The sequence below is a fragment of the Camelus ferus genome, chromosome 36 (genome assembly GCF_009834535.1).
Source record: "Camelus ferus isolate YT-003-E chromosome 36, BCGSAC_Cfer_1.0, whole genome shotgun sequence".
NCBI lineage: Eukaryota > Metazoa > Chordata > Mammalia > Artiodactyla > Camelidae > Camelus > Camelus ferus.
The window spans coordinates 18,829,421-18,851,963 of NC_045731.1; the positions used below are offsets into that span (position 1 = coordinate 18,829,421).

Consider the following 22,543-nt stretch of genomic DNA (forward strand, 5'->3'; position numbering starts at 1 on the left):
TCTTGGACCCATTCTTGGAGCAGGGAATTGAGTAACTTCTTCAAGGACACGTTGAGACTCCATATATTTCTACCTGTATCAGCGGGGTTCAATATGTCTAATGAAGGTCTTTTGAGTCTGGTGTTTTCTACAGATGTCTCCATGCCAATATTCTCCATTGTAGCAGAAGAACTCTCATGAATGTGTTCTCATCTCTCCTGAATCAGTTCACCAGGTTTTCTGCCAGCTTCTCTTTGTGTCTCCCATATAGTCGACTTCATGTGTAATTGGCCATTTTGTAAGGACCTCGGAGCCTCACCAGTAACCTGATGACATGCAGATCGTCCAATGTCTGCCCTTTCAGGTTCAGGAAACTGACTCGCAATCTTATGTCTTTGGGCAGCAGTAGTATCTCGAAGTGTCACAGCTTCCCGAAAAAAAGACCTAAGACAAGCTCCCCAGAGGGCTGCAGCCCCTCCATCACACTGATCCACCCACAGAATTCTGCCCAGTTACCTAGATCCACCAGCCACTACAAGCCTCGTGGTACCCACCAATATTCCACCTGGAATCCAACTGGTAAATGCCATCTCCAAATGTTGCTGCATCTTGTTATTGTTGGTGGAGTGGCTGCATCAGAAGACAGATTACTAAGGTTAATATGATTCTATCCACTAGCGTCCCATGGTCCTTCTTTCTTCACTCTTTCCTTTGGTTTAGATCCATATACACTTTGCAAACGGAGGGAAATATTTCCAATTATAGTTTATGGTTTCACACGACTTTAAACTTTATAAAAGTACACAGTTCTCAGAGACACACTAAGGAAATTATGTTTGTGTAATATCCATTCACCCCCAATACATATCCGTTTGTTGCTTTCTGCTGAAACACCCACATTCTCAGAATATATATCTAATTTTTTCATGGGGGCTGAAATTCCAAGAAAATAACCAATCCCTATGTGCCCTTTACTGTCTTTCTCTTTAGCTCTTTGTATAGTTTTGCAGAGCTACTTGTGTTTCTTTTTGGCTTATGCCATTTCGTCTCTACCTAGGGTAGTATATGGCTTTCATTCATCCTGTTGGAAAACATGTAAGTCTATATCACGTTCAATGACTACATTTTATTCAAACTCGGCATTTGATTTGGGTCACGATATACTCTTATGAATCAATATTTATGAATATTTATGCACTCATGATTTTTCTGAATACAAGCGTGTTGACTGCATGCAAGCATCGATACTGGCTCAATGTGTGCTGAATGATCCATGACATCACTTTGAGTATTTTCTTTTGAATATTCATGGTTATTTTGGTATATGTCAGACAACCGAACCCAATTTGTGTTTGTTTGATTGATTGTTTGTTTCCTTGTTGTTTGTTTTCCAAACACATTAGTCCATTAATCTCTCCGTTTGCTTCAAACAGAGAGTCATAGAAGCTGTTTCAGTTAAGATAGTGTTTAAATAACCTATGATTTCCTGTTCCCTCTCACAACTCTAGGGTTTTGCTGTCCTCCTTGCTTTCTTCTTTTTTATTCTTTGAATCTCAAGCTCTTCCTGCATTTCCAGTAATGGTTTTCTTATACCCATTATATCTTGCTACTTTCTATTCATGGTAGAATTCTCAATTTTTTTTTAGGGTTAGTTTCGAACTGCTGATTTCTTTTAAGTTTTGCCAGTCTGTGAAATTCTCTAGCTCTGCCAATATTATTAATGGCGGACATGTGGCATAGGCTAACCTAGGTTGCAGATTTATCTCATTCAGTTTATGGTCTATATCCTGGCACTCCTCCCTGTCCTGCAATATTTCTGTCGATATATCAGCTGACAGCCCTCTGGAGGTTCTGTTGTGAATAAGTTGCTTTCGTCTAGGTGCATTTTAAATCAATGGGATGTTCGTGAACTTTGTAGATTGAAATTATACAGCTGCTTGTAGGTCTATTGGGATTCCACATCCTTTGGACGCTGTGTACTTCGTGAAATCTTATAGATGATTATTTCTTGGCTTTCAGAATATTTCAGTCTGATATTTCTACAAATATATTTTCAGATATTTTTTTCTTAATCTCTTGCATTCCCTTCTGGGACTCTTATGTTTCGTAGTCTTTCATGATTTGTCTTACCCCATGATTCAACAGAAATTTTTGCACTGGTTTACACTTGCTTTTCTATGTATTCTTCTGCTCGTGGGATTTCTGTTCCCCTGTCTTCACAGTCATTCACGAGTCCCTCTGCATTATCTAGTGTGCTTAGTACTGTGTTTAACACTGTTATTATCTCATCATTTGAGATTTCTGATATTATTTGTCTCGTCCTTAGAATTTCGCTACTCCTTTTCTGGTATTCTGCCTTTTGTGATTCTGAGACACTCTTTTTCTTCAGTGTTTTCCTCACCACCAAATTCAATGCTTGCTCTGGTACTGTTATGCAGCCTAGTTGTTTGAAACCTTAATTTTTCGGCCTTCAGTCTCTTTGGAAATGAAAATGGTACTTCCTTTTTCTTTGCCTATTCTTCTTTATCTCTACTGTTCAAGTACTATCAGGTATCTAATGTAGAATTATAGGGCTTTGATAAGTGAATATTATAGACTATTTTTGTAAGCAATTCCATGATATTTCTGTGAGGAAAATTTTTCCTACACATTGATTCTATGTCCTGCTCTTGTGTGTGTGGTCTGGTATAACTCTAATTGCTGGTGTTGCCTTTGTTGTGATGAACACAGCATAAAATTTCGATTAGTAAAACTTCGTTTTATTGCACTTACTCACATTCTGAAAGTGCAGAGTACACTTCCTCTTCTGGAAATGAAGCTTAAAGTTTTCAGCTCGGCATTCTGCTGTACGTCATATTGGGAGTCTTTCCAAAACAGCAAACTGAGAGTGCGCTTGTGCTTTCTATTGCCATGGGAATGTCCCAATGTTACCAGTTCTTCCCAGAGCTTCTCTGTCTACAGAAAAACCAGTGGAAACATATGTATGGATGTCATACATCCAGGGACTGCTGGAATGATCCCGCAGACCGATCTTTGTGTCCTCTGGGCAGTACCATGTCAGTGCCATCCAAAATTTAGCATCTGCATTTGGGAGATAATGCTGAAGGAAATGCTTCAACTTCTCACTATGTGGACTTTGACCACTCTTCCTTGATCCCTCATCCTTGGGTCATGGGTGCACGAATGCAACCACAGAGCTGTACCGAATTCTCTTCCGCAAACCAATCCGTACATCCCTGTCCCAGGTTATGAATGTAGCCGATCCCAAATCTTTTAATACTGATTTCAATCCCAAGGCCACTGGATCGCTCAGACCTAATGCACAATATCTCTGATTGATCTGCACACATGCTCTATTGGCGAAATTCCAAATTGGCCCTTGGTCATGCTGATGTATTGGATGTGGCCATGGGACGTATCGATATACTCAATTTAGCGCTCTAGTGTGGTTGCTTTCTCATTGGGGTCACAAGTCGGCTTGCTCTCTTAATAGGACACACCACAACCCACAATACAATCCAGATCCCTGAGACTAAGTATGTGCCATCATCCGTACTCCTATCCCTCATTTTCTGATGCCTCTGCTACCTCAAATTTGGCAGCTCGGTTCTTGATCTCAGAATCAATTGGGATATTTTGTGCTGATTTCTTTGAGTCCTGTCAGACAAGCATCTGCTGTGCACTCTTCTAACACTCAGTGCATCACCTTCAATCCCATGTGTGCAGTCAGCTTGAGAGTGTGCATCCAAGTACAGCAGAGTTTCATATTTGCTGCTCCTTTACCAGAGTTCAGATCCTGTAGTGTTTTCCATTCTGTACATTACCATCACGTCCTTCAAAGTTTCTGAGGCCTCATGTTGTCTTTGGAAATAACAGACCACTCTTCGGCAAGTGTCCTGTGCCAAGGCCTGGGTGAGTGGATGTTTACATTACTATGTACATGGGAGCAAGTGAGCGCAAGTTGCACTGTTTCTCTGCCATCTGGTCATTGATAAATCATCACTTTCCAGATATAATTCACAGAAATATGATGTTTATTTTGCTCTATATTTTATACAGCCATGGTGGGAGTGTTTCCCGAAGACTCCATATTTGACATTGTGTTGATAACTCAGTTGCAGTTATTAAATTGTTTAATAGAATTGTTTTTCATGTTTTGGGATTTATATGAAAATGAAGTTAGTTTTTGAAATATACTAAATCTACATAGAAGCCAGACTTGTCTATTTTTGTAACATTTTTTCAGCTCTAAGAAAAAATTGACAGTTATAATATAAAACAGCAGTCCAAATTTTGAATGGGACATGTCAACCCTTTTCTCTTGAAGCCTCAACCACCAACAGGAACCAGGAAATAACTATTGGAACCGTGAAATAACCCCCAAACTGGGTTTCCCTTTTGCAAGAGTTGCCCTTTACTTCCAATGACACATACTGGCCAGTGTTGGCATTTCAAGATATAACATTCCTCTCTACTTTATACAAGAAATTCCAAACAAAATTTATATATTTAGGCTTGATTCCTAAAGCACCTAGAGTCACAATAGCTATGAGAATACTTCTGCAGCTATGCTAGGCTTTTGAGAACCAGGTTTTGTTTTATCAGTGATGAGAATGCTTAATCTTCCGATCATGATGGGTAAAGCAATTTAACAAAACCAAGCCTGCACCCCCATGATATAGTGCACCCGGGGCTTGAATGAAGGGAAAGACGGTCCACATAACCTGTGTCTTTAATGTCTTTTGCGACTTACATTGTTCAGTTCAATATCTGACTTATAATATTTCACTATACTGTCTTGTGAAACTGAGGCCTAATACCTATTGAAGTTCATTCAAATTTTCCCCTCACTTACCACACTCCCTTCACCCCAAAGAAGATATAACTCAAGCATTTGCTGAATCTAGGGGAAGGTCATCATTATTTGGTAAGCTAAGTATTCAATTCATATCTATTTTATTCGACAGTATTTGATCTTTAAGGAATTCACTGTTGTTCTCAGAGTGTGAATCTGTTGGAACCCTGATTCTAGGAGGTGCTTGCTATTCTCCTACTGGCTTCATTTCACCTCAGGTGCTGATCTTTAAAATGGATGCCTGAGTGGAATGGAGCTTAGAGCTCTGGCCTGATACCTAGGGCGATAATGAGCCAACTGTTACCTGGGATTGGTGCATTTCGTTCTGAATTGTTTGTAAATGGCCCTTGGGACGTGTGGATTCTAACGACTTCTTCCAAGAACACGAGAGATTTTTATGATTTCTCCCACCTCTTCTCTTGTAGACATCAGGAATCTTGGACCCGTACTTGGAGCAGGGAATTGAGTGACTTTCTTCAAGTGACACGTTGACACTCCGATATAGTTTCTGCCAGTATCAGCGAGTTCAGTAGGTCTCATGAATGTCTTTCGAGCCTTGGTATTCTCTAGAGATGTCTCCATGCCAGGTATTCTCCATTGTAGCAGAACAACTCTCATGCAATATGTTCGCATCTCTCCTCAATCAGTGCAGCCAGCTTTTCTGCCAGCTTCTCTTCGTGTCTCCCATAAGTCGACTTCAACAGGACTTGGCCAGTTTGGAAGTACCTCGGAGCCTCACCAGTAAGCTGATGACAGGCAGATCTTCCACTGTCTGCCCTCTCAGGTTCTGGAAACTTACCCGTGAATCTTCAGGTCTTTGGGCAGCAGCATTATCTCGAACTTACACAGCGTCCCCGAACAAGACCTAAGACAAGATCCCCAGAGGTCGGCAGCCCCTCCATCTCACTGATCCACCCATAGAATTCTGCCCAGTTTCCTTGGATCCACCAGCCACAAAAGCCTCGAGGTACCCAGCGACATTCCACAGGAATCCAAACGGTAACTGCCATCTCAAATGGTTGCTGCAGCTTGTTATTTTTGAGTGAGGGGCTGCATCAGATGACAGATTCCAAAGGTTAATGTGATTCTATCCACTAGCGTCCCATGGTCCTTTTTTGTTCCCACTTTCCTTTGGTTCAGGTCTGTTTACACAGTACAAACTTAGGGAAATGTGTCAATTTTTAATATGGTTTCACACGACTTTAAACTTTCTAAAAGTACACAGTTCCCAGAGAAACCCTAAAGGAAATTATGTTTGTGTAATATCCATTCACCCAGAATACATATCCATTTGTTGCTTTCTGCTGAATCACCCACACTCTCAGAATATAAATCTAATTGTTTCATGGGGGATGAAATTCCAAGAAATGAAACCAATCCCTATGTGCCCTTTACTGTCTTTCTCTTTAGCCCTTTGTATAGTTTTGCAGAGCTACTTTTTTTTTTATTGGCTTATGCCATTTCGTCTCTACCTAGGGTAGTATATGGCGTTCATTCATCCTGTTGGAAATCATGTAAGTCCATATCACGGTCTATGAATACATTTTATTCAAACTCGGCATTTGATTTGTGTCAAGATATACACTTATGAATCAATATTTATGAATATTTATGCACGCATGATTTTTCTGAATACAAGCGTGTTGAGGACATGCAAGCATCGATAATGAGTCGATGGGTAATTTATGATAGTTGACATCACTTTGAGTATTTTCTTTTGAATATTCATGGTTTCTTTGGTATATGTCAGAAAACCGTACCCATTTTGTGTTTGTTTGATTGATTGTTTGTCTGCTTGTTGTTTGTTTTGCAAACACATTAGGCCATGCATCTCTCTGGTTGCTTCAAACAGAGAGTCATAGAAGCTGATTCAGTTAAGATAGTGCTTAATATCACCTATGATTTCCTGCTTCCCTCTCGCAACTCTAGGATTTTGCTGTCCTCCTTGCCTTCTTCTTTTTTATTCTTTGAATCTCAAGCTCTTCCTGCATTTCCAGTAATGGTTTTTTTATAACCATTACATCTTGCTACTTTCTGTTCAGGGTAGAATTCTCAATTTTTCTTTTAGGGTTAGTTTCGAACTGCTGATTTCTTTTAAGTTTTGCCGTTCTGTGAAATTCTCTAGCTCTGCCGTTATTATTATTTGCGGACATGTGGCATAGGCTAACCTAGTTTGCAGCCTTTTCTCATTCAGTTTATGGTCTATATCCTGGCACTACTCCCTCTCCTGCAATATTTCTGCGAGATATCAGCTGAAACCCCTCTGCAGTTTCTGTTGTGACTAAGTTGCTTTCGTCTAGTACATTTTAAATCAATGGGATGATCGTGAACTTTGTAGATTTGAAGTATACGGCAGCTTGTTGGTATATTGGGATTCCATCTCCTTTGGATGCTGTGTACTTCCTGAAATCTTATAGATGATTCTTTCTTGGCTTTCAGATAGTTTCAGTCTGAATTTTCTACAAATAATTCCTCAGCCTTTTTTTTTTTTTTTTAATTTCTTGCATTCCCATCTGGGAATCTTAGGTATCACAGTCTTTCATGCTTTGTCTTATGCCATGATTCAACAGAAATGTTTGCATTTGTTTACACTTGCTTTCCTATGTCTTCTTCAGCTCGTGGGATTTCTGTTCCCCTGTCGTCACAGCCTTTCACGTGTCCCTCTTCATTATCTAGTCTGCTTAGGACTGACTTTAGCCCTGTTATTATCACATCATTTGAGTTTTCTTATATTATTTGGCTCGTCTTTAGATTTTTTCTTTCCCATATCTGGTATTCTGCCTTTTGTGAATCTGAGACACTCTTTTCCTACAGTGTTTTCCTCACCTGTAATTTCAATGCTTGCTCAGGTAGCATTATGCAGTCTTGTCGTTTGAAAGCTTATTTTTTGGGCCTTCAATATCTTTGGAACTGAAAATGGTACTTTTAGTATCTTTACCTATTCTTCTTTATCTCTACTGGTCAAGTACTATCAGCTATAATGTAGAATTATAGGGTTTTGTTATGTGAATATAATAGACTCTTTGGTGTAAGCAATTCCATGATATTACTTTGAGGACAATTTTTCCTTAACATCGATTCTATGTCCTGTTCCTGTGTGTGTTGTCTGGTATATCTCTAATAGCTGGTGTTGCCTTTGTTGTGATGAACACTCCATAATATTTCGATTAGTATATCCTCATATTTATTAAAATTATCTCAGAATACTGAAAGTGCACAGGACACTTCCATTTGTGAAAAAGAAGCTTCTAAAGATTTTCAGCTCTGAATTCTGCTGTATGTCATCTTGGAGCATTTCCAAAACAGGAAGCTGACAGTGAGCTTGTGCTTTCTATTTCCATGGGAATGTCCCAATATTACCAGTTGTTCCCAGAGCTTCTCTGTCTACAGAAACACCAGTGGAGACATATCTATGGATGTCATAAAACAGGGCCTGCTGGAATGATCCCGCATACCAATGTATTTGTCCTCTGTGCAGTACATTGTCAGTGCCATCCAAAATGTAGCATCTGCATTTGGGACATAATGCTGAAGGTAATTCTTCATCTTCTCACGCTGTGGACTTTGACAACTATTCCTTGTTCACTCATCCTTGTGTCATGGGTTCATGAAGGCAACCACAGTGCTCTTCCGCATCCTCTTCCTCAAATGAAACTGTAATCTTTCTTCAGGTTATGAAGGTAACAGATCCCAAAGCTTTTAATACTGATTTCAATCACAAGGCCCCCTTGATCACTCAGACACAATGTGCAATATTTCTGTATGATCCCCCCACGTGCTTTATTGGCAAAATGCCAAATTGGCCCTTGGTCATGCTGATGCAGTGGATGTGGCCATGGGACATATCCATAAACTCAAACTCACGCACTAGAGTAGTTGCTTACTCATTGGGGTCTCAAGTTGGTTTGCTCTCTTGATAGGACCCACCACAACCCACAACGCAATCCAGATCCCTGAGACTAAGTGTGTGCCATCATCCGTACCCCTATCCCTCATTTTCTGATGCCTCTGCTAGCTCAAATTTGGCAGCTCTTTTCTTGATCTCAGAATCATTTGTGCGGATATTTTGTGCTGATTTCTTTGAGTCCTGTCAGGCAAGCATCTGCTGTGCACTCTTCTAACACTCAGTGCATCACCTTCAATCCCATGTGTGCAGTCAGCTTGAGAGTGTGCGTCCAAGTAAAGCAGAGTTTCACCATTGCTGCTCCATTACCAGAGGTCAGATCCTGTAGTGGTTTACATTCTGTACATTACCTTCTCCTCTTTCAAGGACTCTGAGGCCTCATGTTGTCTTTGGAAATAACAGACCACTCTTCGGCAAGTGTCCTGTGCCAAGGGCTGGGTGAGTGGATGTTTACATTACTGTGTACATGGGAGCAAGTGAGCGCAAGTTGCACTGATTCTCTGCCAACTGGTCATTGATAAATCATCACTTTTCAGATATAGTTCACAGAAATATGATGTTTATTTTGCTCTGTATTTTATACAGCCATGGTAAGAGTGTTTCCCGAAGACTCCAGTTTTGACAATGTGTTGATAACACAGTTGCAGTTTTTAAAATGTTTAATAGAATCGATTTACATGTTTTGGGATTTATATGAAAATGAAGTTAATTTCTGAAACATACTAAATCTACCTAGAAGCCAGACTTGTCTATTTTTGTAACGTTTTGTCAGTTCTAAGGAAAAAAAGACAGATAGAATGTAAAACAGCAGTCCAAATTTTGATCGGGACATGTCAACTCTTTACACTTGAAGCCTCCAACACCAACAGGAACAAGGAAATAAATATTTGAACCGTGAAATAACCCCCAAACTGCGTTTCCCTTCTGCAAGGTTTGCCCTTTAATTACAGTGACCCTTACTGGCCAATGTTGGCATTTCAAAGTGTAACATTCCTCTCTACTTAAATACAAGAAAATCCAAACGAAATATCTACATTTATGCTTGGTTCCTAAAGCACCTAGAGGCACAATAGCTATGAGAATACTTCTGTAGCTATGCTAGGCTTTTGAGAACCATGTTGTATTTTATCATTGATGAGAACCCTTCGTCTTATGATCATGAAGGGTAAAGTATTTTACAATACCAAGTCTGCACCCTCATGATATAGTGCACCCGGGGCTTGACTGAAGGGAAAGACGGTCCACATAACCTGTGTCTTTAATGTCTTTGGCTATTTTACATTTCAGTTCACTATCTGACATAATATTTCACTATACTGCCTTGTGAAACTGAGGCCTAATACCTATTCAAGTTCAGTGAAATATTCCCCTCACTTACCACACTCCCTTCACTCCAAAGAAGACATAACCCCATTATTTGTTGAATCTAGGGGAAGATCATCATTTCTTTTGTGTGAGCTAACTATTCAAATCATATCTATGTTAGTGGATAGCATTTGATATTTAAGGAGTACACTGTTGTTCTCAGAGTGTAAATGTGTTGGGACCCTGATTCTAGGAGGGGATTGCAATTCTCCTACTGGCTTCATTTCACATTAGGTGCTGATCTTTACAATGGATGCCTAAGTGGAAGGGAGTTTAGAGCATGGTCTTGATAGCTAGGGAGTTAATTGGCAAAGTCTTACATGGTCTTGGTGCATTTTGGTCTAAATTGTTTGTAAATGCCCCTTCGGACGTGTGGATTCTGAAGACCCCTTCCAGGAACACTAGCGCTTTTGTCATTTCTCCCATCTCTTCTCTTGTAGACGTCAGGAATCTTGGACCCGTTCTTGGAGCAGGGAATTGAGTAACTTCTTCAAGGACACGTTGACACTCCATATATTTCTGCCAGTATCAGCGAGGTTCAATATGTCTCATGAAGGTCTTTTGAGCCTGGTGTTCTCTACAGATGTCTCCATGTCAGTATTCTCCATTGTATCAGAACATATCTCATGAATATGTTCGCATCTCTCCTCAATCAGTGCAGCCAGCTTTTCTGCCAGCTTCTCTTTGTGTCTCCCATAAAGTCGACTTCAAGAGGAATTGGCCATTTTGAAAGGACCTCAGAGCCTCACCAGTAAGCTGATGACAGGCAGATCTTCCACTGTCTGCCCTTTCAGGTTCTGGAAACTGACCCGAAATCTCATGTCTTTGGGCAGCAGCAGTATCTCGAACTTACACAGCTTCCCGAAAACCAGACCTAAGACAAGCTCCCCAGAGGGCGGAAGCCCCTCCATCACACAGATCCACGCACAGAATTCTGCCCAGTTTCCTTGGATCCACCAGCCACAACAAGCCTCGTGGTACCCACCAACATTCCACCTGGATTCCAAATGGTAACTGCCATCTCCAATGGTTGCTGCTTCTTGTTATTGTTGGTGGAGGGGCTGCATCAGACGACAGATTCCAAAGGTTAATGTGATTCTATCCACTAGCGTCCCATGGTCCTTTTTTCTCCCCTCTTTCCTTTGGTTCAGATCCATATAAACTGTGCAAAGGGATGGAAATGTGTCCATTTATAATTTATGGTTTCACAGGTGTTTAAACTTTCTAAAAGTACACACTTGACAGAGACACACTAAAGGAAATTATGTTTGTGTAATATCCATTCACCCAGAATACATATCCGTTTGTTGCTTTATGCTGAAACACCCACACTCTCAGAATATATATCTAATTGTTTCATGGGGGCTGAAATTCCAAGAAATGCAACCAATCCCTATGTGCACTTTACTGTATTCCTCTTTAGAACTTTGTATAGTTTTGCAGAGCTACTTGTGTTTCTTATAGGCTTATGCCATTTCGTCTCTACCTATGGTATTATATGGCATTCATTTATCCTGTTGGAAAACATGTAAGTCTATATCACATTCTATGAATACGTTTTATTCAAACTCGGCATTTGATTTAGGTCACTATATACACTTATGAATCAATATTTATGAATATTTATGCACGCATGATTTTTCTGAATACAAGAGTGTTGTGTATATGCAAGCATCGATACTGAGTCGATGCGTGCTGAATGATCCATGACATCACTTTGAGTATTTTCTTTTGAATATTCATGGTTTCTTTGATATATGTCAGCCAACTGTACCCTTTTGTGTTTGTTTCATTGATTGTTTCTTCTCTTCTTATATGTTTTGCAAACACATTAGGCCATGCATCGCTCAGTTTGCTTCAAACAGAGAGTCATTGAAGCTGATTCAGTTAAGATAGTGCTTAAAATCACCTATGATTTCCTGCTTCCCTCTCCCATCTGTAAGTTTTTGCTGTCCTCCCTGCCTTCTTCTTTTTTAATCTTTGAATCTCAAGCTCTTCATGCATTTCCCGTAATGGTTTTCTTATACCCATTACATCTTGCTACTTTCTATTCAGGGTAGAATTCTCAATGTTCCTTTTAGGGTTAGTTTCGAACTGCTGATTTCTTTTAAGTTTTGCCGGTCTGTGAAATTCTCTAGCTCTGCCGTTATTATTAATGGCAGACATGTGGCATAGGCTAACCTATGTTGCAGATTTATCTCATTGTGTTTATGGTCTATGTCCTGGCACTCCTCCCTGTCCTGCAATATTTCTGTCGAGATATCTGCTGAAAGCCCTCTGGAGGTTCTGTTGTGACTAAGTTGCTTTCGTCTAGTGCATTTTAAATCAATGGGATGATCATGAACTTTGTAGATTTGAAGTATACAGCAGCTTGTTGGTCTGTTGGGATTCCAACTACTTTGGACGCTGTGTACTTCCTGAAATCTTATAGATGATAATTTCTTGGCTTTCAGATAGTTTCAGTCTGAATTTTCTACAAATAAATTCTCAGACATTTTTTTTTTTTAATCTCTTGCATTCCCATCTGGGACTCAGGTTTCATAATTTTTCATGCTTTGTCTTACGCCATGATTCAACAGAAATGTTTGCATTGGTTTACACTTGCTTTTCTATGTATTCTTCTGCTCGTGAGATTTCTGTTCCCCTGTCTTCACAGTCATTCATGAGTCCCTCTGCAATATCTAGTCTGCTAAGGACTGACTTTAGCCCTGTTATTAACTCATCATTTGAGTTTCCTTATATTATTTGGCTCATCTTTAGATTTTATCTTCTCCTTTTCTGGTATTCTGCCTTTTGTGAATCTGAGACGCTCTATTTCTTCAGTGTTTTCCTCACCTCCATTTTCAATGCTTGCTCTGGAAGCGTTAAGCAGTCTAGTCATTTAAGCTTATTTTTGGGGTCTTCAATCTCTTTGGAACTGAAAATGGTACTTCCTGTTCTTTTCCTATTCTTCTCTATCTCTACTGGTCAAGTACTATCAGGTATCTAAAGTAGAATTATAGGGTTTTGTTCATTAAATTTTATAGACCCATTGGTGTATGCAATTCCACGATGTTTCTGTCAGGACAATTTTTCCTAGACATCGATTCTATGTCCTGTTCTTGTGTGTGTTGTCTGGTATATCTCGAATTGCTGGTGTTGCCTTTGTTGTGATGAACACACCATAATATTTTGATTAGTATAACCTCATTTTTATTACGCTTATCTCAGAATCCTGAAAGTTCACAGGACATTTCCACTTGTGGAAATGAAGCTTCTAAATATTTTCAGCTCTGCATTCTGCTGTATGTCATTTTTCAGCGTTTCCAATACAGGAAACTGACAGTGAGCTTGTGCTTTCTATTTCCATGGGAATGTCCCAATATTACCAGTTTTTCCCAGAGATTCTCTGTCTACAGAAACACCAGTGGAAACATATCTATGGATGTCATACAACAAGGCCTGCTGGAACGATCCTGCAGACCGAAATATGTGTCCTCGGTGCAGTACCATGTCAGTGCCATCCAAAATATAGCATCTGCATTTGGGAGATAATGCTGAAGGTAATTCTTCATCTTCTCACGCTGTGGACTTTGACCACTATTCCTTGTTCACTCATCCTTGTGTCATGTGTGCACGAAGGCAACCACAGAGCTCTTCCACATTCTCTGCCTCAAACGAAACCGTAATCTTTCTATAAGTTATGAAGGTAGCAGATCCCAAATCTTTTAATTCTCATTTCAATCCCAAGGCCCACTGGATCTCTCAGACCCGATGCACAATATCTCTGAAAGAGCTCCACACATGCTCTATTGGCAAAATGCCAAATTGGTCCTTCATCATGCTGATGCACTGGATGTGGCCATGGGACATATCGATAAACTCAAACTTGCGTGCTAGTGTGATTGCTTTCTCATTGGGGTAACAAGTCGGTTTGCTCTCTTGATAGGACCCACCACAACCCACAACGCAATCCAGATCCCTGAGACTAAGCGTATGCCATCATCCGTAGCCCTATTCCTCATTTTCTGCTGCCTCTGCTAGCTCAAATTTGGCAGCTCCTTTCTTGGCCTCAGAATCAATTGTGGGGTATTGTGTGCTGATTTCTTTTAGTCCTGTCAGCCAAGCATCTGCTGTGCACTCTTCTAACACTCAGTGCATCACCTTCAATCCCATGTGTGCAGTCAGCTTGAGAGTGTGCATCCAAGTAAAGCAGAGTTTCACCTTTGCTTCTCCATTACCAGAGGTCAGATCCTGTAATGGTTTCCATTCTGTACATTACCTTCTCCTCCTTCAAGGTTTCTGAGTCCTCATGTTGTCTTTGGAAATAACAGACCACTCTTCAGCAAGTGTCCTGTGCCAAGGGCTGGGTGAGTGTATGTTTACATTACTGTGTATATGGGAGCAAGTGAGCCCAAGTTGCACTGGTTCTCTGCCTACTGGTCATTGATAAATCATCTCTTTCCAGATATAATTCACAGAAATAAGATGTTTATTTTGCTCTATATTTTATACAGCCATGTTGGGAGTGTTTTCCGAAGACTCCAGATTTGGCATTGTGTTGATAACTCAATTGCAGATTTTAAAATGTTTCATAGAATTGATTTACATGTTTTGGGATTTATATGAAAATGAAGTTAGTTTTTGAAACATACTAAATCTACCTAGAAGCCAGACTTGTCTATTTTTGTAACATTTTGTCAGCTCTAAGGAAAATATAGACAGATAAAATGTAAAACAGCAGTCCAAATTTGAACGGGACATGTCAACTCTTTACTCTTGAAGCCTCCAACTCAAACAGGAACCAGGAAATAACTATTGGAACTGTGAAATAACCCCCAACTTGGTTCCCTTTCTGCAAGGGTTGCCCTTTACTTCCAATGACACATACTGGCCAATGTTGGCATTTCAAGGTGTAACATTACTCTCTACTTAAATACAAGAAAATCCAAACAAAATATAAACATTTAGGCTTGAGTCCTAAAGCACCTAGAGGCACAATAGCTGTGAGAATCCTTCTGAAATTATGCTAGTCTTTTGAGAACTAGTTTTCTTCTATCAGTGATGAGAACGCTAAATCTTCCGATCATGGTGGTTAAAGCAATTTAACAAAACCAAGTCTGCACCCCCATGATAAAGTGCACCCCGGGCTTGTCTGAAGGGATAGACTGTCCACATAACCAGTGTCTTTAAAGTTTTTGGCGACTTTTACTGTTCAGTTCACTATCTGACTTATAATATTTGACTATACTGTCTTGTGAAACTGAGGCCAATTACCTATTCAAGTTCAGTCAAATGTTCCCCTCACTTACCACACTCCCTTCACTCCAAAGAAGACATAACCCCAGCATTTGATGAATCTAGGGGAAGGTCACTCTTTCCTTTGTGTGAGCTAAGTATTGAATACATATCTACTTTAGTCGACAGTATTTGATCTTTAAGGAATTCACTGTTGTTCTCAGAGTGTGAATCTGTTGGAACCCTGATTCTAGGAGGGGATTGCTATTCTCCTACTGGCTTCATTTCACCTCAGGTTCTGATCTTTACAATGGATGCCTGAGTGGAATGGAGGTTAGAGCAGGGGCTTGAAAGCTAGGGCGATAATGGGCAAAGTCTTACCTGGGATTGGTGCATTTTGTTCTGAATTGTTTGTAAATGCCCCTTGGGACGTGTGGATTCTAACGACCACTTCCAAGAAAATGAGCGCTTTTATCATTTCTCCCATGTCTTCTCTTGTAGACGTCAGGAATCTTGGACCCGTTCTTCGAGCAGGGAATTGGGTAACTTCTTAAAGGACACGTAGACACTCCATAAAATTCTGCCAGTATCACCGAGGTTCAATATGTCTCATGAAATTCTTTTGAGCCTGGTGTTCTCTACAGATGTCTCCATGTCAGTATTCTCCATTGTATCAGAACATCTCTCATGAATATATTCGCATCTCTCCTCAATCAGTGCAGCCAGCTTTTCTGCCAGCTTCTCTTTGTGTCTCCCATAAAGTCGACTTCAAGAAGAATTAGCCCTTTTGAAAGGACCTCAGAGCCTCACCAGTAAGCTGATGACAGGCAGATCTTCCACTCTCTGCCCTTTCAGGTTCTGGAAACTGACCAGAAATCTTATGTCTTTGGGCAGCAGCAGTATCTCGAACTTACACAGCTACCCGAAAAAAAGACCTAAGACAAGCTCCCCAGAGGGTGGCAGCCCCAACATCACACTGATCCACCCACAGAATTCTGCCCAGTTTCCTTGGATCCACCAGCCACAACAAGCCTCGTGGTACCTACCAACTTTCCACCTGGAATCCAGCCAGCAAATTCCATTTCCAATGGTTGCTGCATCTTGGTATTGTTGGGTTACGGGCTGCATCAGACGACAGATTACTAAGTTTAATGTGATTGTATCCACTAGCGTCCCATGGTCCTTTTTTCTTCCCTCTTTCCTTTGGTTCAGATCCGTATACACAGTGCAAACGGAGGGAAATGTGTCCATTTTTAGATTATGGTTTCACAGGACTTTAAACTTTCTAAAGTACACAGTTCCCAGAGAAAACCTAAAGGAAATTATGTTTGTGTAATACCCATTCACCCAGAATACATATCCGTTTGTTGCTTTCTGCTGAAACACCCACAATCTCAGAATATATATTTGTTTCATGGGGGCTGAAATTCCAAGAAATTAAACCAATCATTATGTGCACTTTACTGTGTTTCTCTTTAGCTCTTTGTATAGTTTTGCAGAGCTACTTGTGTTTCTTATAGGCTTATGCCATTTCATCTCTACCTAGGGTAGTATATGGCATTCATTCATCCTATTGGAACTCATGTAAGTCTATATCCCGGTCTATGAATACATTTTATTCAAACTCGACATTTGATTTGGGTCACAATATACTCTAATGAATCAATATTTATGAATATATATGCACGCATGATTTTTCTGAATACAAGTGTGTGGAGTACATGCAAGCATCGATACTGGGTCGATGGGTGCTGAATGATACTTCACATCACTTTGAGTATTTTCTTTTGAATATTCATGGTTTCTTTGGTATATGTCAGACAACCGTACCCTTTTTGTGTTTGTTTGATTGATTGTTTGTTTGCTTGTTGTTTGCTTGCAAACACATTAGGCCATGCATCTCTCCGTTTGCTTCAAACAGAGAGTCATAAAAGCTGATTCAGTTAAGATAGTGCTTAAAATCACCTATGATTTCCTGCTTCCCTCTCCCATCTCTAGGGTTTTGCTGTCCTCCTTGCCTTCTTTTTTATTCTTTGAATCTCAAGCTCTTCCTGCATTTCCAGTAATGGTTTTCTTATACCCATTTCATCTTGCTACTTTCTATTCATGGTAGAATTCTCAATTTTTCTTTTAGGGTTAGTTTCAAACTGCTGATTTCATTTAAGTTTTGAAGGTCTGTGAAATTCTCTAGATCTGCCGTTATTATTAATGTCGGACATGTGGCATAGGCTAACCTAAATTGCAGCTTTATCTCATTCAGTTTATGGTCTATGTCCTGGCAATCCTCCCTATCCTGCAATATTTCTCTCGAGATATCATCTGAAACCCCTCTGGAGGTTCTGTTTTGACTAAGTTGCTTTCGTCTAGGTGCATTTTAAATTAATGGATGATCGTGAACTTTGTAGATTGGAATTCTACAGCTGCTTGTAGGTCTATTGGGATTCCACCTCCTTTGGACGCTGTGTACTTCCTGAAATCTTATAGATGATTCTTTCTTGGCTTTCAGAAATTTTCAGTCTGATTTTTCAACAAATGAATTTTCAAAGATTTTTTTTTTTAATCTCTTTCATTCCCATCTGGGACTCTTAGGTATGATAGTCTTTCATGCTTTGTCTTATCCCATCATTCAACAGAAATGTTTGCATTGGTTTACACTTTCTTTTCTATGTATTCTTCTGCTCGTGGTATTTCTGTTCCCCTGTCTTCACAGTCATTCACGAATCCCTCTGCATTATGTAGGCTGCTTAGGACTGACTTTAGCCCTGTTATTATCTCATCATTTGAGTTTTCTGATATTATTTGGCTTTTTTTTAGATTTTCTCTTCCCCTTTTCTGGTATTCTGCCTTTTGTGAATCTGAGACACTCTATTCCTTCAGTGTTTTCCTCACCTCCAATTTCAATGCTTGCTCTGGTAGTGTTATGCAGCCTAGTCATTTGAAAGCTTATTTTTTTGCCTTCCATCTCTTTGGAAGTGAAAATGGTACTTCCTGTTTCTTTTCCTATTCTTCTTTATCTCTACTGTTCAAGTACTATCAGGTATCGAATGTAGTATTATTGGGCTTTGTTAAGTTAATGTAATAGACTATTTGGTGTAATCAATTCCATGATATTTCTGTGAGTACAATTTTTCCTAGACATGAATTCTATGTCCTGTTCTTATGTGTGTTGTCTTTTATATCCCTAATTGCTGGTGTTGCCTTTGTTGTGAATGAATACACCATAATATTTCGATTTGTATAACCTCATTTTTATTACGCTTATCTCAGAATCCTGAAATTGCACAGGACACTTCCACTTGTGGAAATGAAGCTTCTAAAGATTTTCAGCTCTGCATTCTGGTGTATGTGCTTTTGGAGTGTTTCCAAAACAGGAAACTGACAGTGAGCTTGTGCTTTCTCTTTCCATGGGAATGTCCCAATATTACCAGTTTTTCCCAGAGATTCTCTGTCTACAGAAACACCAGTGGAAACATATCTATGGATGTCATACAACAAGGCCTGCTGGAACGATCCTGCAGACCGAAATATGTGTCCTCGGTGCAGTACCATGTCAGTGCCATCCAAAATATAGCATCTGCATTTGGGAGATAATGCTGAAGGTAATTCTTCATCTTCTCACGCTGTGGACTTTGACCACTATTCCTTGTTCACTCATCCTTGTGTCATGTGTGCACGAAGGCAACCACAGAGCTCTTCCACATTCTCTGCCTCAAACGAAACCGTAATCTTTCTATAAGTTATGAAGGTAGCAGATCCCAAATCTTTTAATTCTCATTTCAATCCCAAGGCCCACTGGATCTCTCAGACCCGATGCACAATATCTCTGAAAGAGCTCCACGCATGCTCTATTGGCAAAATGCCAAATTGGTCCTTCGTCATGCTGATGCACTGGATGTGGCCATGGGACATATCGATAAACTCAAACTTGCATGCTAGTGTGATTACTTTCTCATTGGGGTAACAAGTCGGTTTGCTCTCTTGATAGGACCGAACACAACCCACAACGCAATCCAGATCCCTGAGACTAAGTGTATGCCATCATCCGTAGCCCTATCCCTCATTTTCTGCTGCCTCTGCTAGCTCAAATTTGGCAGCCTCGGTCTTGGCTCTCAGAATCAATTGTGGGGATATTGTGTGCTGATTTCTTTGAGTCCTGTCAGCCAAGCATCTGCTGTGCACTCTTCTAACACTCAGTGCATCACCTTCAATCCATGTGTGCAGTCAGCTTGAGAGTGTGCGTCCAAGTAAAGCAGAGTTTCACCTTAGCTGCTCCATTACCAGAGGTCAGATCCTGTATTGGTTTCCATTCTGTACATTACCTTATTCCTCCTTCAAGGTTTCTGAGGCCTCATGTTGTCTTTGGAAATAACAGACCACTCTTCAGGCAAGTGTCCTGTGCCAAGGTCTGGGTGAGTGGATGTTTACATTACTGTGTAAATAGGAGCAAGTGAGCGCAAATTGCACTGGTTCTCTGCCAACTGGTCATTGATAAATCATCAATTTCCTGATATAATTCATAGAAATATAATGTTTATTTTGCTCTATATTTTATACAGCCATGGTGGGAGTGTTTCCCGGAAACTCCAGTTTTGACATTGTGTTGATAACTCAGTTTCAGTTTTTAAAAAGTAAACAGAATTGATTTACATGTTTTGGGATTTATATTAAAATGAAGTTATTTTTGAAACATACTAAATCTACCTAGAAGCCAGACTTGTCTATTTTTGTAACATTTTTTCAGCTCTAAGGAAATAATAGACAGATTAAATGCAAATAGCAGTCCAAATTTTTAACGGATCATGTCAACTCTTTACTCTTGAAGCCTCCAACACCAACAGGAAGCAGTAAATAAGTATTGGAACCATGAAATAACCCCCATCCTGGGTTTCCCTTGTGCAATTTTGCCCTTCACTTCCAATGACCCATACTGGCCAATGTTGACATTTCAAGGTGTAACATTCCTCTTTACTAACTTACAAGAAAATCCAAACAAAATATATATATTATGCTTGAATCCTAAAGCACCTATGGGTGTTATAACTATGAGATACCTGCTACAGCTATGCTAGGCTTTTGAGAACCAGGTTTTTTTTTTTCTATGAGTGATGAGAACGCTTAATCTTCTGATCATGATGGGTCAAGCAAGTTAACAAATCCAAGTCTGCACCCCCATGATATATTTCACCCGGGGCTTGACTGAAGGGAAAGACGGTTCACTTGTCCTGTGTCTTTAATGTCTTTGGCAACTTTTACAATTCATTTTACTATCTGACTTCAAATATTTGACTATACTGTCTTGTAAAACTGAGGCGTTATAACTATTCAAGTTCAGTCATAGATTCACCTCAGTTAAAACACTACATTCACCCCAAATTAGACATTACCCCAGCATTTGCTGAATCTACAGGAAGGTCATCATTTCTTTTTGTGAGCTAATTATTCAATTCCTATATATTTTTGTCGAGAGTATTTGATCTTTAAAAATTTCACTGTTGTTCACAGGGAGTGAATCTTTTTGAACCCTGATTCTAGGATGGGCTTGCTAATCTCCTAATGGTTTCATTTCACCTCAGGAGCTGATTCTTTAAAATGGATGACTGAGTGGAGGGGAGGGTAGAGCAAGTGCTTGATAGCTAGACCCATACCTGGTAAATGTCTTACCTGGGCTTGGTGCATTGAGGTCTGAATTGTATGTAAATGCCCCTTGGGATGTGTGGAATCTTACAACCCATTACAAGAACAGGAGCTCATTAATCTTCTCTGCCAACTCTTCTCTTTTAGACGTCGGGGATCTTCGACCCGTTCTTGGAGCAGGAAATTGAATAACTTCTTCAAGGGAGGTTGACACTCCTTATATTTCGGCCAGTATCAGCGAGATTCAATAAGTTTCATGAATGTCTTCCGAACCTGGTATTCTCTAGAGATGTCTCCATGCCAGCATTCTCCATTGAGGCACAACAACTCTCATCAATCTTTTCTCATCACTCCTCAATCCATGCAGCCAGCTTTTCTGCAAGCTTCTCTTCATGTCTCCCATAAAGTCGAATTAAACAGGACTGGGCAATTCTGAAAGGACCTAGGAGCCTCACCTATAAGCTGATGACAGGCAGATCTTCCACTGTCTGCCCTTTCAGGTTCTGGAAACTGACCCGTGATGTCAGGTCTTTGGGCAGTATCTCGATCTGACATAACTTCCCGAACAAATGAACTATGACAAGCTCCACAGACGGCGGCAGCCCCTCCATCACACTGATCCACCCACAGAATTCTGCCCAGTTTCCTTGGATCCACCAGCCACAACAAGCCTCGTGGTACCCACAAACATTCCACCTGGCATCCAACCGGTAACTGCCATCTCCAATGGTTGCTACATCTTGTTATTGTTGGGGGAGGGGCTGCATCAGATGACAGATTCCTAAGATTAATGTGATTCTATTCACTAACGTCCAATGGTCCTTTTTCCTTCTCTCTTTCGTTTTGTTCAGATCCGTATACACAGTACAAACGGAGGGAAATGTGTCCATTTTTAGTTTATGGTTTCACACGACTTTAAACTTTCTAACAGTTCACAGTACACAGAGACACACTAAAGGAAATTATGTTTGTGTAATATCCATTCACCCAGAATACATATCCGTTTGTTGCTTTCTGCTGAAACACCCACACTCTCATAATATGGATCCAATTGTTTCATGGGGGATGAATTTCCAAGAAATGAAACCAATCCCTTTGTGCAATTTACTGTCTTTCTCTTTCACTCTTAGTACTGTTTTGCAGAGCTAATTTTCTTTGTTATGGGCTTATGCCATTTCGTCTCTACCTAGGGTAGAATATGGCATTCATTCATCCTGTTGGAAAACTTGTAAGCCTATGTCAAGGACGATGAATCCATTTTATTCAAACTCGGCATTTGATGTTAGGGTCACGATATACTCTTATGAATCAATATTTATGAATATTATGCACGCATCATTGTTCTGAATACAAGGCTGTTGAGTACATGCAAGCATCGATACTGGGTCGATGCGTGCTGAATGATCCTTGATATCACTTTGAGTATTTTGTTTTGAATACTCATGGTTTCTTTGGTATATGTCAGCCAACCGTACCCTTTTGGTGTCTGTTTGTTTGTTTGATTGTTTGTTTGTTTGCTTGTTGTTGGTTTTGCAAACACATTAGGCCATGCATCACTCCGTTTGCTTCAATCAGAGAGTCATATATGT

The 22,543-nt window shown here is 40.1% G+C and overlaps 1 long non-coding RNA gene across 3 annotated transcripts in view; it reads left to right on the forward strand.

Moving 5' to 3' along the window:
• Window positions 1-352: 352 nt before the first annotated feature.
• The window catches only part of LOC116661765, a 37,221-nt gene continuing 15,030 nt past the window's right edge, over window positions 353-22,543 (forward strand). The window contains exons 1-3 of one of the 3 annotated variants that reach the window (XR_004317728.1): window positions 353-558; window positions 10,544-11,113; window positions 15,822-16,748. This is a non-coding gene — a long non-coding RNA (uncharacterized LOC116661765). Of the gene's footprint in view, window positions 559-8,742; window positions 9,177-10,543; window positions 11,114-15,821; window positions 16,749-22,543 lie in introns of those variants that run through there. The other 2 variants (XR_004317729.1, XR_004317727.1) reach the window with 2 other exon arrangements.